Genomic DNA, 15,762 nt, shown 5'->3' on the forward strand with positions numbered 1-15,762 from the left:
AGCTTTTTTTGTAGTTGTTGTATGACTTTTTCAGGTTTTATAAAGTTGTACAAATAGTAAAAATACACAACTTTGTCGAATGTAGTATACCTCAATCTTTGCTTGTTTAGGAACTGTAAAACTTTTGTTATAATAAATACCCTAATTCTGACCCCGAATTACTCAACTATGCGCAAACAGATACAAATTACATTACATGAATCTGAAACTAAATAAAAAACTACAATAAGTCAGGAAGTTTCATTTGTTCAAGTTCAAGTTGTGTATCATTGCTATTTGTACAACTTTATAAACCCTGAAAAAGTCATACAACAACAACAAAAAAAGCTAAAATAGAAAAACTGATTTTGACGATTCACACCTAAGAAATAGGATTTTTCTATCTTCGCTGAAGAGATAGAAGGTTACGGTCTTCAGCAAAATTTCTTGTAATAATATGCTCTAAAACTTTGCAGAACTCATCAATGTGTTATATGGAAGCTGCAGAAAAATAATTTTTTTATTTCACTTTTAGGGTGATTATTCAAAATTTGAATTTCACCATACGATAGAACTTTTAATTTCAAGAAACTCTCTCAAAGGTTCCATAAACCTAAAATCAAGTTTTCCCACTCAAAACTCTAATGCGCACATATGTTTTGTTTTGGACAACTGTGAAGCCCCACGGGAATATGTTCCGGAATGGCCATGCCGTGGCAAAATCATCAGATAGAATCAAAATAATGAAAAATGACCTTCTGGAGTAATTTCATGAATTTAGACACCCATATTGCCAGTGTTGCAAACCAAACAGTTTTATGGCCACAGGAGGTCCCACGGGAACTTGTCGCAGAATGGCCATTCCGAGGATATATCATTGTATTGTTTTAAAACAATGAAGAATGACCTTTCGGAGTAATTGGAAGAACTTTGGACACCCATATTACTATAATTACATCCAAAAATATAAAAAGTGCTTTAATTCCGGAACACATCCTCGGACTGCCGGATTTCCGGGAACCAGATGAACCACTTCCGGCTCTGTTATAACCACACTGGAAGTGGATAAGTTCCTGAATCTTTTGGTGGTAAAAGTGTCCGAATCGGTCAAAAATTACCAAAGTTACAAGCGTTTCAATTTGTGGGTACCCGGGTACCCTTGTCGAGCACTTAAAGGTGTTTTTTTTTGTCGAACACATAACGGTTAAACACATTTTTAAAGTGTATTCGAACTTATTGAACACCTTGTACTGTCAAGGCTCAGTACTTCAAATTAGCATACAACAATTAAAAGCGTTGCCCAGTTTACTTCAGTCCTGTACCCTAATAACCGCCTGCGAAGTCTGTCGATAAAGAAGGGTCAAGTTCTAAAGGACATTCATACCCATGGCTTTGCTTTGCAAATTCCAATTGAAAGCGTTATAATTCATGATAGTATATTGTTTTAAATTTGAATAACCTTTGAATTAATTGAGAAATTCGCTTAATCATAACATTGAAAAGGCAACATGTCCTGCGTAAATTGATAAAAAAATAAAAATGATTGTGGGTTTTATCCAATAATTTTTCTTAAATTATCCAATATGTGCACTGAGACTGAATGTACTTGAAAGTTGTACAACCGGGTTCTGCGGGCATAGCGTGTAATATATGACGTAGTGATTTCTCACTCTGCGGTGGTTTACGTTACGGTTACGTCCGTAAGCTCATTGCCATCAAACCCCGTCGCGATTGCCCGTTGCTGCAACAGGCAATAATATGCATTCATGTGTATCATCTAGCTGACGACAAAATAATCGAATTCGCTGAGTCAAAGTGCTATTTTTATAATCTTTCGCCATCTGAAACGTGATTGTGAACCACTACCACTGCAATTAAGAACCACTGCTGTGGTGACCACTGTCTGTGTGTCAGCCAGTAAGTAGGAAGTTGACTGATCTAGGTCAACTGTAAATTAAAAATCCCGCCTCACAGAAGAAAGACCAAAGTCATATGACTAATCTACTCCAGTTTTCCTCAATTAGCATCTACATCCTGTAGGCCGCAGGGATTCTCCAAGGTACTTCGTTCGCTGACGTTACACATTTTGCTCCATCACGTAATTCTGCCAGACAGACTGACGCGTGCAACGGTCCTGGAGTGCGGGAAAATGGTTCTCCCTTACTTAATGGAATTGTATTGCATGCATCCGAGTATTTTACGACAAATTTCCATGCAGCACGCTAAGCGCCGCTGGAAGTCTGATGCCGGGTCGTCGAACATCCTGCCACTACGAATGGGAACACCACGACCGAGTGCCTGCCTGGAAATGATTCATTCCTGAACTTTTGTCCTAGCAAGTGAACTGAATACAGCAACGTGAACAAGTAGGTTTAATAAAACGAATGTTTCCGAAATACACAAAACATGTAGTTCTCAGTGTGCGGAACGCATCCTGTAGGTCACACTGGAGCCAAACTGGAGCCAGGACTCCAAGCCAAGGTCGTTACGGTTAGTTTATTCAGTATGAAGCTGCAAATGCTTGTCCTTGCCAATGAAAAGTTAGCCCTTAATATATGTAGAGCAGGCGAACAAAAACTCACTGTTCGTAAAAGTGGTGATGTCACTTTTGTCCTCTCGCACTAGCTTTGACGGTGTGCCAACTGTTTCGCTATTCAATGCGGAATATATTCGCGTGCAAACAGTGTTCTGTTTGATGGTAAAGGAAGTTGAATTTGAAATTTAAAATCCGATTTTTCTCAACTTCAAGTAAACAATTTGAAACGAGATCATGCAGTAACTGCCACGGTTGTGACGCTTGGACCACATGAAATGAAAAGTAAACAATTTCTCATCGGACACATGAAACCGGGCGGAAGTCTGAAAATATTTGTCTCTACGTGCGCCCGAGAGAGTGTGTGTATTCTTGGGATGGCAAAATCCGTCCGAATATTTACCAGCGCGCTAATCATAACACATAAATTACCGACGAATTTAATATTGGAACGTTATGTCATCTGAATGGAAAGTCATCAGTCGCTGTCAACCGGCAAACATTCGGTTAAGTCATCTTGACCAAACGCAGAAAAATTACTGGTTTCAATGTTTTTATGACATCATTGTAGTTAGGTAATTGTAAATAAAGCCAAAATTTGCACACGGTTCGGGTTGGAACAACCCAACAGTAAGAGTCTGCTTAGTTAAAGAACCGCTACCAAAAATGGACTACTGAAATAATCCCTATAATCTTTGTTTATGATTATACCAAACGATAGAAAATTCCTGTACCAGAAATCGAAACATGATGAATTGCCTGCAATTACGCAATATATTCTTCGTTAACCTTAATCTGAACAGTGGGAATAACCGTATTGACTCAATTCCAATAAAATATTAGCACATTAGGAAGCGACAAGACACTAACGCTTCCTTCATATTTCCATTTTTTTCAGTCGACGATGCACCACCCTGTTACTAATGAAACCTATTATTAGTAAAAATTTGCATGGGTATCCGGCTCCACGCCACAGGACCGGAAACCTCGGTTCCCGATCTAGAAACCTCTTTTCCATACACATTTAAAATGAAACTTAAGAAGATTTATCTGCAATAAAATTTCGCCTCGTATGTTCGTACTTTAATTAGCGACATCACCTTTTTATTGGAGTTTGCTTGCATTTAACGGAAATGGTAAAATACAATGTTGAGCTCAACAGCGAGTCGGTTTTGGTAAAACGGAAAAAAGTAGGTATAATCCGATGTGGGCGCTAACCGCTCCCGTTGTTTATTGATGTCGTATTTTATTTTACAGCCTGGCGGTAAATTGCTCAAAAAGTAGCAACAGCCCGATATGGAAGTCTATTATATGAGAACTCATCAATTTCTCGGCAAAAAATGAAAACCCACCGAATATCCCATGCTGCGAAAAGTAGCATAATAATCAATTACTGACCGGTTGGAAATAGATTTGCAGAATCGTTAAACGAGCTCTAAAGGTTTTAGTGCCTGTTACCATGATTATTGTGTTTTTGTTAATTCCTTTATCCCTATGTTGTTTTCGTACTAAATTTCAGTAAACAACAGTGTTCACAGTTAATCTTAGTGGTCATGTGTATCTAGCTAAAGTGTTCTTATACCCAAATAGAGCATAGTTTATAAGTAATTTAACAAACGTTTGTATTTTCACTTTGGAATTTTTGTGCTAGCGTAAGCACTGCTAATATATCCGTATAGACTGGACAATGAGTGTGGTGTCCAGTACAGATAAGCCTTTGTATATGTGAATAAGTGAAGAAGTGTAATTACGCTGCATGAGGCAGGTTGGAAGCAAGGGGCTGGTAAGCAGCCGTGTTTTTGGAGCTAGCATGTCCATCGTAATATAATTTAATTTGTTTATAAAAAAAATCATCGAACAGTGGTCTTAATGATATTAAATATAATATACCTTGTAGTAAATACACACAAAGTACAATTAGAAATACGTCATCTACGAGAGATTCCTCGTTGAAACCTATATTTGTCCACTAGGCGTTGCAGTTCAATGCATTCGGAATCCATTTTAATAACCTGAAAGATTTTTACATCGTTGGCATAAAAAGACTGATAGCCAGGTGGCAGGAGAGCTAATAGTTCATTCATAAAAAGAGAAAAGAGAAGTGGTCAAAGGTTGCTCCTCTGTGGTACGCCAGAGATGTTGCAGAACGAACATTCAGCCTACGGTGTGTTAGATACGAGTGTAGCCACTTGCAGAACGTACTTGCACTTGCAAGGAGGACATCGTGATCCATCCGATCAAATACTGCTGTTAGGTTAGGTACACTGCTTCAATTTCATACGTTCCTTCATTCATGTTACGCAGGCAGAACGAGACGAAATCAACGAGATTCGTGAAGACTCAACGTTTTGGAAAAATCCCGTGCTGGGGTGACATTGCGATTCTCGTTTCGAGAGATTTTGGTTCGTTTCGCCCATTCGTTTAACGTGGTCGAAACGAACCAAAATCACTCGAAACGAGAATCGCACTGTCACCCCTGGTCTGAAATAATTGGCACCAACTTTTCAAAAGGGCCAATCTGCAAAATGTAAACAAACTGAGTGAGGGTTATTTTCTATTGGACTAGCATAGCACAAGCAAGAAACCCTTACTCGGTTTGTTTACGGTTCTGTTATGCATGTTGCGGAGTGGCTTGCATTTGCAGGGTTTTATGCTGAAGGGTTTTTACATTTGTATGGTTTTATACTGAAAACTCGAAGCAACACCCGCGCGCCGCGGTGTGGCCATGTTGCGAAACATGCTTTTCTGAAAAATGAGTGGTTTTTGATTGGACGATGGAATTAACTCGAGTGTCCCGTCTGTTTGTCTGTGATTTTAGTTTTCCGTTAATCTCGACAATCTCCTCAGTTTCAGGTTCAGTGACAGGTTGAGGTTGACGACTTCGCGAGGATTGTTTCTAACAGCAAAGGCAATTTGGAACAGAAGGAAACAGTCCAGAAACAGATCTTTTTCTTCTTCAGCATAGAGCTCGTGCTGTTTCAAGCACTCGTCTCCATTCAACTCGGTCTTGGGCCACTCGTCGCCAATTTCCTAGTCGTCTCAGAAGTCGCAAATCGCTTTCGACCTGGTCGAGCCATCGTGCACGTTGGGCCCCCCTGTTCCTGGTGCCGGTGGGGTTGTCGAAGAGGACTATTTTCGTCGCACTGTCGTCCGGCATCCTTTCGACGTGTCCGGCCCACCGAAGACTGCTAACTTTCGCTAGATGTAGGATGGAAGTCTCCCCAAGCAGTGCCTGTAGCTCGTGATACATACGCCTCCGCCACTCTCCGCTTTCAGGTTGTACTCCGCCAAATATCGTCCGCCTCACTTTCCGCTCGAACACGGCAAGGGCGCGTATGTCCTCCGTGAGAAGCGTCACGGCTTCAAGTCCATAAAGAACTACCAGTCTAATAAGGGTTTTGTACATTGTTAGCTTCCTGCGGCGGCGTATGCTTCCTGATCGTAGCGTTTTACGAAGGACAAAGTAGGCCCGATTTCTCGCTATGATGCGCAGCTGGATCTCCTTACTAGTGTTGTTGTCCGCGGTCACCAGCAATCCCAAATACACGAACTCCTCTACCACTTCTAGTTCGTCGCCGTCAACGGTTACCGTCCGTGGGAGACGCGCGTTTGCCAGAAACAGACCTATAGGCAGGTTATCTTCATTTTTCTTTGAGTTGATAAATGACCAGAACTTCTTCGGATTTTCACTAAGGAACGCATCTCGCAACGGATGGGCGCGTGGGAATATAATTGGCGGTCGAGCTGTTGCGATTGAATTGGTCAACAGCGGTTTCAACATCAGGAAAAAATAACAACGATCGCCTGTCGACTTCTTCAGTTATCGTCGTTGGGCCTTCAAAATCAGTTCTGTGGAAGTCTAAACCGTTACCGCCGATAACATTCTCAAACACGACAGGGTTTGAGCCACCTCGGTAATCGGGCAAAGTTTTATGGCGTCATCACTGGCAAGTATCAGATCTAACAAGCGATTATTGCTGTTTAGCTCTAGTTTAATTTGTGTTAAGCAGAGGAAACAGAAACCGTCTAAACACCTTGACCCTTTAACAATTGCCTATATAGAGGCGTGTCGCTTATCGCTTGTCGCCTTGTCTGCAGACAACTTTAAACATTCTACACATGGAGTGTCAAGCGACGAGCGCATCTTCACTTTGAACCATATTTCTTACGAAGTACACGAAGTTGCAAAACGACGCACACGAATTACCTGTAAACGGGCGTGTCACTCATGTGTAGAGTGCAATATTGATATGGGTGAGATGCAGAAGGTGGTGACTGTTCAACTCCAGAACTTACTATGCCAATCACAAGCACTTCGCTGTACAAATCACAATACGATCTAGTCGGCACCATCTGGTAAACCTGGCGAGCAAATTCTGTAGACGAAAACAGCTTCTAGCCATCCGCGAAGATTAGCACACAGCCGTTTGGAAGGATCAGGGGGACATGATTGAAGAAGAGAGTGAATAGAAGAGCTCCTAAACTAGTTCTTCGAGGAACACTGCACTGCGGAGTAAATGTTGTCGATTCAGCCGTGCTATCTTTGCCTATAGCTGTCGGTTTGTCAAATAAGATTTCAGCCAGTCACAGAACCTATCCAAGAAACCGAGACAACAAAATTTGGCATACAGTATTTCATGATCCACTGGGTCAAAAGCTGCTTTTGTGTCTGTACATTTTGCATCAATTTGCGCACCACTATTCATTTTGCTTATATAGCAGGAAGTAAACTCACACAGGTTCGACTCTACAGAACGCTTGTGGAAGAACCCTTGTTGAGAAAGCGTAATATAGTGTTTGCATGCTTTAAAAATCACGTTATTCAGTATCTCAAAGCATTTCGATCTTACGGACAGCCATGTTAACCCACGATAATTGGCAATATCCGTTCTAACTCCTTTTATGTACACTGGTGTCATACACGAGCTTTTCAGGGCTATGGGGAACGTTTGCAGTGAAAGGTTGAAAATCACTCGCAGAGCCGTCAGGTCCAGCAATAGATGATGACTTCAACTTCGCGAGTGCCATAACAACCACCTTAGTACTGTACTGATACCGAAAACATCCATGTCAACAATGTCGAGGGCAGCATGGCGAATGGCGTTGCTAGTATCTGGGGCCTACCGTCTGAAACGTGGTGCGAAAAGTTCGCACTTTCAACGACAAGTGATCCTTTGAGTGCATGAAAATTAGTTTTACGAAAGTCGAACTAAAATATGACAACAAATTCAACGTCGCCATAATGAAGACCAGGGCAGGGAAGAGACCCTCGACGGTTAACACAACTGCAGGATGATCGGGGCCCCGTCGCACAACAGGTTCGGGAACCTCTGCAGCTGTGCTGATGCCGTGATAGGATCGGAAGTGTAAATCAAGTCAAAAATTCGGTTCCTGGTGTTGTGAACTGCATTGGTTGTCTCAAACCGGCAAAATGACAAGCCATCCAGTAACATGCGACAAGCTGGAGGAAAGTGCGATGCAAGAGGATCAGCGCATAAATAGCCGCATGTAGCTGTACTCCATTCAATGCGAGATTGGTTGAAGTCATTAAAAACGATCTCGTGACGGTCAGAACGATTAGTGATTTCAACAACAGCGTCTAGATGCAATTGAATGAGGTTGCAATCCTTGCTTTTGTCCGGTGGGATATAGACAACGTCAAGGAAAATAACCTTGTCACCAATGGCGATTTTCACCCATAAATTTTCGACGGTGTGTTCGCTAGATAGATGGACAGAAACAGCACAGCAACCCTGCGCTACTCAGGAATACTTCGGAGATCTTGGTTTACAGTCCGCGGACGTTTTGATAGAAGATGCGGAATGACTCACTGGGGGTATTTGGCATCAGTTTCGATTGCTCTAGAACGCAATAAGTGTGTTCATATTCGCCATGGAAGTGTGGTCGGAACATCCCCTCACCAGCCACGACCGTAAGGCCAGGAGGACTGAAATGGCTGAAGACTCGAATGGGTCTGAAGGCTTAGCGATTTCCTGGATCAGGGCGGGAAAGCTAGGAAATGCACAAATACTTGCCTGAGATAGCAAGCTGGAAGACCCCTTTATAATGAGCATTGATCAAATGTTTGATAATGAAAGAATATGAAAATATTACAGACAGGTGGATAAAATTTGAAGTTTGATATGGTTCGACGGATGGTTGTTTTCAAATTATTTTCAAAATATTCACATAACTTACATATATAAATAGGAGGCGCTATTAATCTGGAAACAATTTACAGCACATTTTTTCATTAACTCTGTGTTCCTGCCCACAAGCTATTCACAATTCTAGTCTTAGATGGGGACCTTCTGGATGCCTGACTTACTACCGTATAGTACGAGGAGACCTTTCAAAACTTTCCAGCAATTAAACAGCGGAGAAAGCATTCTATTCACTGATATTGCTCGATTCTGCGACACCACCTTCGCGGTTGGAGTTTCCGCTTAAATAAACATCCCATGATTACACATTTGTGAGCATATATGTGCACGTGTGTGCTCATATTTGTTCTTCCCGGCAAAGCTGCGGGTATGGTTCAAGCTTCGAAGACATAATTGACTAGGTTAGGTTAGTCTTCCAGTCAGCCAGTGAGGAGTGGCAGTAAGAGACAAACAAGCAGAAAAACGGTACTAGCAGCAGCTGCCAGCGGCAGAGGGTATAAATCTATAAAATTGAAGTGAAAAACGCTTGAATCAATTACGACGCCAATTAACGACCATCGATTGGCGTATTAGTCGCTGATTTTGAACTCCACCGCTGAGCATTCTTAACCTCTTTCTGGCCGCGCGGCAAAAATTCGTCGTCAGTTGGTGAGGAAACTTCCAATATGTAATAGACTAATCTCAAGATTTTAGTCTTGACCTTGGAATGAGGTCATACATATATTAATATTTTTTGAAACGATGGTTCTACAATTGATGAAGGGACGGTAGGGGAAAGAAATGAAAATTTTCCCCTACCGTCCCTTCATCAATTGTAGAACCATCGTTTCAAAAAAAAAAAATATTAATATATGTATGACCTCATTCCAAGGTCAAGACTAAAATCTTGAGATTAGTCTATTACATAGGAACGGGGCCTTCCCTCGAAAACCCGCGCCGAGAAACGCGGCTAACATACGCTGACGGACGAACAGCGTCACGTGCAGTACCTTGCAAGTCGTAAGGGCCGGCACAGTGTCGTCGTCCTGAAAGTAAATAGTAGTTAGATTAAGACTTCTCGCTCGGTGGTAATCTGCAATTGATGCAGGAAGCGGCATAATATGTGTCGATAACACAACCAACACGCGTAGCTATCCTTGAGAAGTGGATTTTGCGGTCTCCTTTTGTCCAGCGCCTCTATGGTTCAAAGGTACAAGTACCAGCGAACCACATGCCCTGGAGGGTGTTGTGGGTTCGAATCCGGTTATAATCTCAGATTACAGCTTGGTTCGACTCATGCACCTTCCAGTATTGGACAAAAGGTAGGAGTCAAAATGACTACTTGTCAAGCATAGCTACCAATACCCCCCCCCCTTCCTTTCCTCTCTTTCCCCTCCTTCACCAAAATTTTCATTTCTTTCCCCTACCGTCCCTTCATCAATTGTAGAACCATCGTTTCAAAAAAAAAATATTCCAATATGTGTTAGACCGCCGTGGAATAAGTGTCAGAATTTGAATTATGCTATTATTTTAATAGTTATATGTTATCTATAACTGTCATTATTGTAATTCTTTTTCATTTTTTTCTACCTTCAACATATTCTTTGTATTTGATGAGCAGGTATGATTTCCAGGAGAAAAAACGATGTAGGTTAATAATTTAAAAATATTAAAAAGTATTTTATTCATCAAAATATTCACTTCAATTTTTGTATTATTTCCGCCTACCAAGAGATGCAGGTCGTATATTAACGGTGCAACCCAAGTTTTAACCGATCAAAATTATTCAGTTATTCAGTACCTAGTGATAAAGTCAGTCAATCGCGCTGGAATCGGCTTAGTTTTTGCTGAGTAATTCGACTAAACTTAAAAGTGGGACAAGTATGACGTGATACATGCCCTCTTTTGCTTTTTAATGTATAATGTCTGCCCTTACTACACACCCAAATTGAGAGGTTATTTTTTAAAGCAGTGTATTAAAGTTCCCAAAAGAGGAAACGCATAAAAACGGAACTAATTATTTTATAACGAGAAGACGAATCTTTACCTTGAGATCGGAATCGTCTAACCGTTTTTCAATTAACATATAATGAAACGGGTGCCACTGACACACCGGCTTCTAGGTTGTTTTCGTCAGGGATGAGTACCCTATCATGCCACCAGCAGCGCGGTGCACATTTTTTCCGCCAAGGGTGAAACAGGTCCGCCAACTTTACCGAGCTTCAGATCATATATTCTCGATGGCATTGAACGAGTTTCGGAGAAACAACCCGGTTTTTATGCACAGTTCAATTCGCCACCAAGTCGCCAACAGCCAGTCTACCAAATCTCCCGCGTACTAATTCATACGATATTCTTCTCGTGTAGACTTCATTTCGGCTGTTAAACGGCTGTGATGTCATTCCGATGCGGTGAAATATGGTCAACCAGCAGCGTTGGGAATAAGTGTGTGAGCGGGTGGCGGCGCGATCGTTTGTATCGCTGTTGAATTTTATGGCATCTCCTCCTAGTGATAGGATATAATGGGACCAGCTTTGCAAGCGAGCGCCTTGAACTTAGGCCGCGGTAGCCCATGAAAAAGTCATAAAACAGCATTTTGTTCACTTGCGTTCTTAACCTCCGTAGCATGTGGTGCTAAATGAGGCCAAACCATAGTTTTAGGTGGTAGGTATAGATGACTGATCGTATACTAGTTTGTGAGCGAACGACAAATACATTTTTACCCAAACTGAGAGTTTGTAAACAATGGGCGATTCAATTGAATTCGACTATGCGTGTGGATAGTCAAATGTGTTCTCGATGCCAGTCGCTGACTTTTTATTATTTACTAGTATTTATTGAAACAGAATGTTACGAAACAAGGGGTATAGATCTATTTATATGAATGATCATAGCAAGTAAACATTCGACGTGTACCAAAACAATGTTTATTATGACAAGCGTTTGGACATTGCTAATGTGGAACACAACTTGTTCGTTTTCATTTGATGGCATACTAGGGGCAACAAATTATTTCGGACACAGCGTTACTCTTTTTTTAATTTGGACACTGTCGGTATCCAAAATTATTGTACTACTGGCGTTCAAAATAAACTGGTTATCTTAAGCAATGTTCATTTCATTAACTGCACACTTGTTTTTCAATGGTCCAAAGTTTATTCTTAACGGAAGATTATGAAAACCATTTTAGTGTGTATATAAAATGCTTATTTTTGCAACACAACTGATAAATGTCAAAATAAGTGCAAATTTCTAAAGTATGGGTCGGATTAGCATGTCGACAGGCTAATTAATTTTTCTTACATAATGCTCTGAGAAGCTATCATTGCGCGAATTAGCGAAAATCGCGAAGTCTGCGGTAGCCAGCGGTGTTCACAATCGTTAAGAAGTATGGAGAAACTTGTACTGTAGAGGATTTACCGAAAACCCGACGCAGAAAGGGACCAGTGGACCGGAATAAGCAGCGATTTCTCACAAAATAAGCGGCGATTTTTCTCAAATATCTGTAAAACACAGAATAATCTGCGCATGTGGCAACCCTGCCTCCGAATGATGCCTAAATACCGTTTTCTCTTATAACCACTCTTGTTGCGGAAAGGGAGCACAACTACAAGCAGAGCTAATATTTTCTTCGCATCCTAACATCCGATAGCGAGAGAGCAATTCGATTCACCTTCTGCGCTTTGCCAGTAAAACAACGAGAATTGAGCAAAATTTCAGAGCACGGCAGAAGCCTGGCCATAATACAGAATTCAGCATGAAGGTAGGGTGATGAGGGGCCTGAGAATAAACGCAGGCTAAAGTCACTTTGACATCGAATGGTCTGATTCTACTAAGATACGAACCCATGATCATTCGCTTGTCAAAGCAGACTCGGTAAACATACGGCTACAGAGCCCCCTTTCTTCGTATTTTATAATAGCCAGGATCAATGGCAGGGACTACAGGAAGTAGGGTATTAAAAATCAATTCTGCCTATCTACCGAAAGCACATAACTCCTCTATTATTTTGGCCGGATATAGCATCTGCTAACTATGCTGCTGCGACTTTGACACTGCTCAGAACTGAAAAAGTTAATTTTGTTCAAAAATGTCAAAATCCACCAAACTGCACAGAACTGCGGGCCATCGAAAAATACTGGGCTAAAACGAAAAGGTATCTCAAAGAAAAGAAGCTAACTTCGTTGAAAGTTTCAAAAAGATGTGGTCTGCAGCAGTGCAAAAATTTTAGTAAACGTTATGCAAAAGCTCAGGAAAAGTTAGAGCATTGTTCAGAAATTCAGCAGTAAATCTTATACCTGTTTCACTTTATTCTATCGTCACGTACAATCATTTTCATATATATAACCCAAACTTATGAATTTGTTCCAAAAAAAAAACAGTCGTACCAGAAATAGGTGACCACTTTATAAAATGAACTGTCCTAAAAACCACAATAGAGTAATTTCTCTTGATAACGAGAAGATCGAATGAAAATACCTTTGAAACCTTTGAAGGTAAAAATAAAAAATTCCATCGTGTGTTTTAGATCGGGGAACAATTTTCCCCATCTGTAGGGCACTAAACCACTGCGTATTTCGAACTATCGTGGGGACTAATTAGGGTCTCGAGCGACTAATGATCATAGTTTGCGAACGCATCGATATGGTTTAATTGGCACATTTTAAATGCTGTTTGATAAGCATAACCATACATCATATTCGAGTGCATGACATACTTTTTAAGATTTATTTTAAAGCCCTTTGCGATTGATTGATCTAGTTTAGTTTCTTGACAATCAAATATCTACACCCAAATGATGTTCGCAGCATCACGATGTCATTATAAGTACATACCAGCTAGTTGATAAACTGGAGTAAGCCGATTGTACAATAAAGATCGCTTTCACCAGCAATTGAATTGACGTTATGGTAGCCCATATGATTGTTTTCATTGCGAAAGTAGGTTTTAGAAGAAAAGAAAGGTGTTAATAGATATCACGATAATCATAAAGTATAGAAGCACCAACTATAGAAACTATAGAATAAGACAGAATACAAAATCTTTTATAAGATGCTATATTCATATGTACATTTTGGCGTTAGTAAGATCAACGGTATTGTTAATGAGTTAATATGCAGTCAATAGAAAGCGATCGATGTTTGTATCACTGTGGCCTAGAGAAACTGTAATGGGAGAATGGCCAAAAACAACTCAACTTTATCGGTCATCATTAAATCATATCTGCTCCTCGATAATAATTGTGCGTGGCTCTGTTTGATGTTGCTCGAAAAGCTGAAAAGTTATGAAAGTCTTCTCCAGACTTCTACCAACAAAACAAAAAAGAAAAGTTTGTTCAGGTACCTTGATTAGTTTCTTAGAAAAGGTACCATCGATTCCACAATGGTCGGAAAATTGCGATTTTTGGTCAAAATTATTTTTTAGTTTCAAATTGATTCTAGATTATATTTGTTACAAAAGAAATGATTTATACTTATAAGAACTCAGTGTTTAGGGTGATTTGGGAAAAAATGATCAAATGTTTCCGATATAAATATTTGCTTGACAAAAAAAAATTCTTTCTCGCGGGGATTCTCCCATTTTCTCATTGAAAGTCTCTTCAGGTAATTCAAATTTTGATAAAGTACAGAAAAACTGGAAATTGGAAATGATTCTGCGTTTGGATGTAACTTTTTTGCCATCGAAATTAAGCTTTTTGAGTGGTTTAATTCTAAAATGTTACCCATAACATGAAGTATTTCGATTTAATAACTTTTCAAGTAACGTCTGCATCGAAAAAATAGGTAATTTTATTTACATATAAAAAATTGTGAACGCTTTAAAAATATGTATAATGATGGGGTGAAATGGACAGCTGCTAGTGTGGGTAAGATGGTCAGTGAACTATTATAATAAAATTGTTGATTTTGCTTCTTAGTATAATCTTATGCATAAAAATGAAAATTTAACCGGCAAATGTGGACTTCAAACAAATTAGCAGCAGCCAGGCATGAAATAGACTTTAGAATGCTTGTTCATATTGCCGCTGCCATACAATTTTCGATTGGCTGCCACTGGTGGGAGGGGGTGGACTGCCCCTTCACTTTTTGCACGCTACACCACCATATTTTACGTATTTAATTTGTTAAGGGTCAAAAATAATAATATGCTCACTGTTGGCGCGATTTACAATACCTGTCCATCTTACCCCCACACATTGTCCATTTCACCCGCAGCACTAAAAAAGTTCACTTTTCCGGACCATTTTTAAAACTCAAAATACACATTGAAAAACATTTTTTGTTAAATATTTCACTAGCTGCTTTTGAAAACAATATATTGAAATGAAGTAAACTGTATTTAGGTTTTGTAAATCATAAGTTCCCTGTATTGTATTAGATGTTCTTCTTAGCCTGTTCGTCTTACCCACAGTTCCCCTACTAAATAAATTTAGTAACAAGGACAATCAAATTTGTTGAAAAAGTACTTAAAATTTTAAAGACTTGCTAAAAATATGACAATTTTAAAATTTTTTTCTTCGAAAAACGTCAAATTATAGCAAACTTTTAATTCATGTTTTGATACAACAAACTTCGAGCTTTCAGACGCACTGTAAGAAAATGCAGCGACAAGAGTTGTTTTTTTGATTAAATTTTATGAGAATTTCATTTTTATTATAAGTAGCCTATGGCGCCTCTCATTGAGTTTTGTTTTCATTTAGTTTTTTAATAACCTAAGATATCAGTTTTAAAATGATATAGAACAATAATTTTTACATCCGCGATGTCCTACCTTGTGAGTCCTACCTTTTGTCAAATGCTGGATTATAACTTGGTTCGACCCACGCACCTTCCAGCATTGGTCAAAAGGTAGGAGTCAAAACGACAACTTGTTAAGCGTAGCTACCAATAACCCCCCTCCCCCACCTCACCTGTATACTGTTTCTCCTCCAGTCAAAAAATACTTCTTCGTTACTTTCCCTTACCGTCCCTTCATCAATTCTAGAACCATCGTTTTAAAAAATATTAATATATGCTTGACCGCATTTCAAGGTCATGACTAAAATCACGAAATTTGGTCTACCCTATCCCAAATCATGTGGTGAGACGTAGTCCTACGTCAAAAGTT

The 15,762-nt window shown here is 39.9% G+C and overlaps 1 protein-coding gene across 4 annotated transcripts in view; it reads right to left on the reverse strand.

The window, feature by feature from the left end:
• Positions 1 to 15,762, reverse strand: part of LOC128737603 (uncharacterized) — an 89,519-nt gene that overhangs the window by 68,807 nt on the left and 4,950 nt on the right. Inside the window, exon 1 of one of the 4 annotated variants that reach the window (XM_053832277.1) lies at positions 8,711 to 8,855. The exons of the other annotated variants lie outside the window; for them this stretch is intronic. The gene's annotated coding sequence lies outside the window, so the exon portion shown is untranslated. Of the gene's footprint in view, positions 1 to 8,710; positions 8,856 to 15,762 lie in introns of those variants that run through there. 4 annotated transcript variants of the gene reach the window in all.

The sequence above is a fragment of the Sabethes cyaneus genome, chromosome 2 (genome assembly GCF_943734655.1).
Source record: "Sabethes cyaneus chromosome 2, idSabCyanKW18_F2, whole genome shotgun sequence".
NCBI classification, from domain to species: domain Eukaryota; kingdom Metazoa; phylum Arthropoda; class Insecta; order Diptera; family Culicidae; genus Sabethes; species Sabethes cyaneus.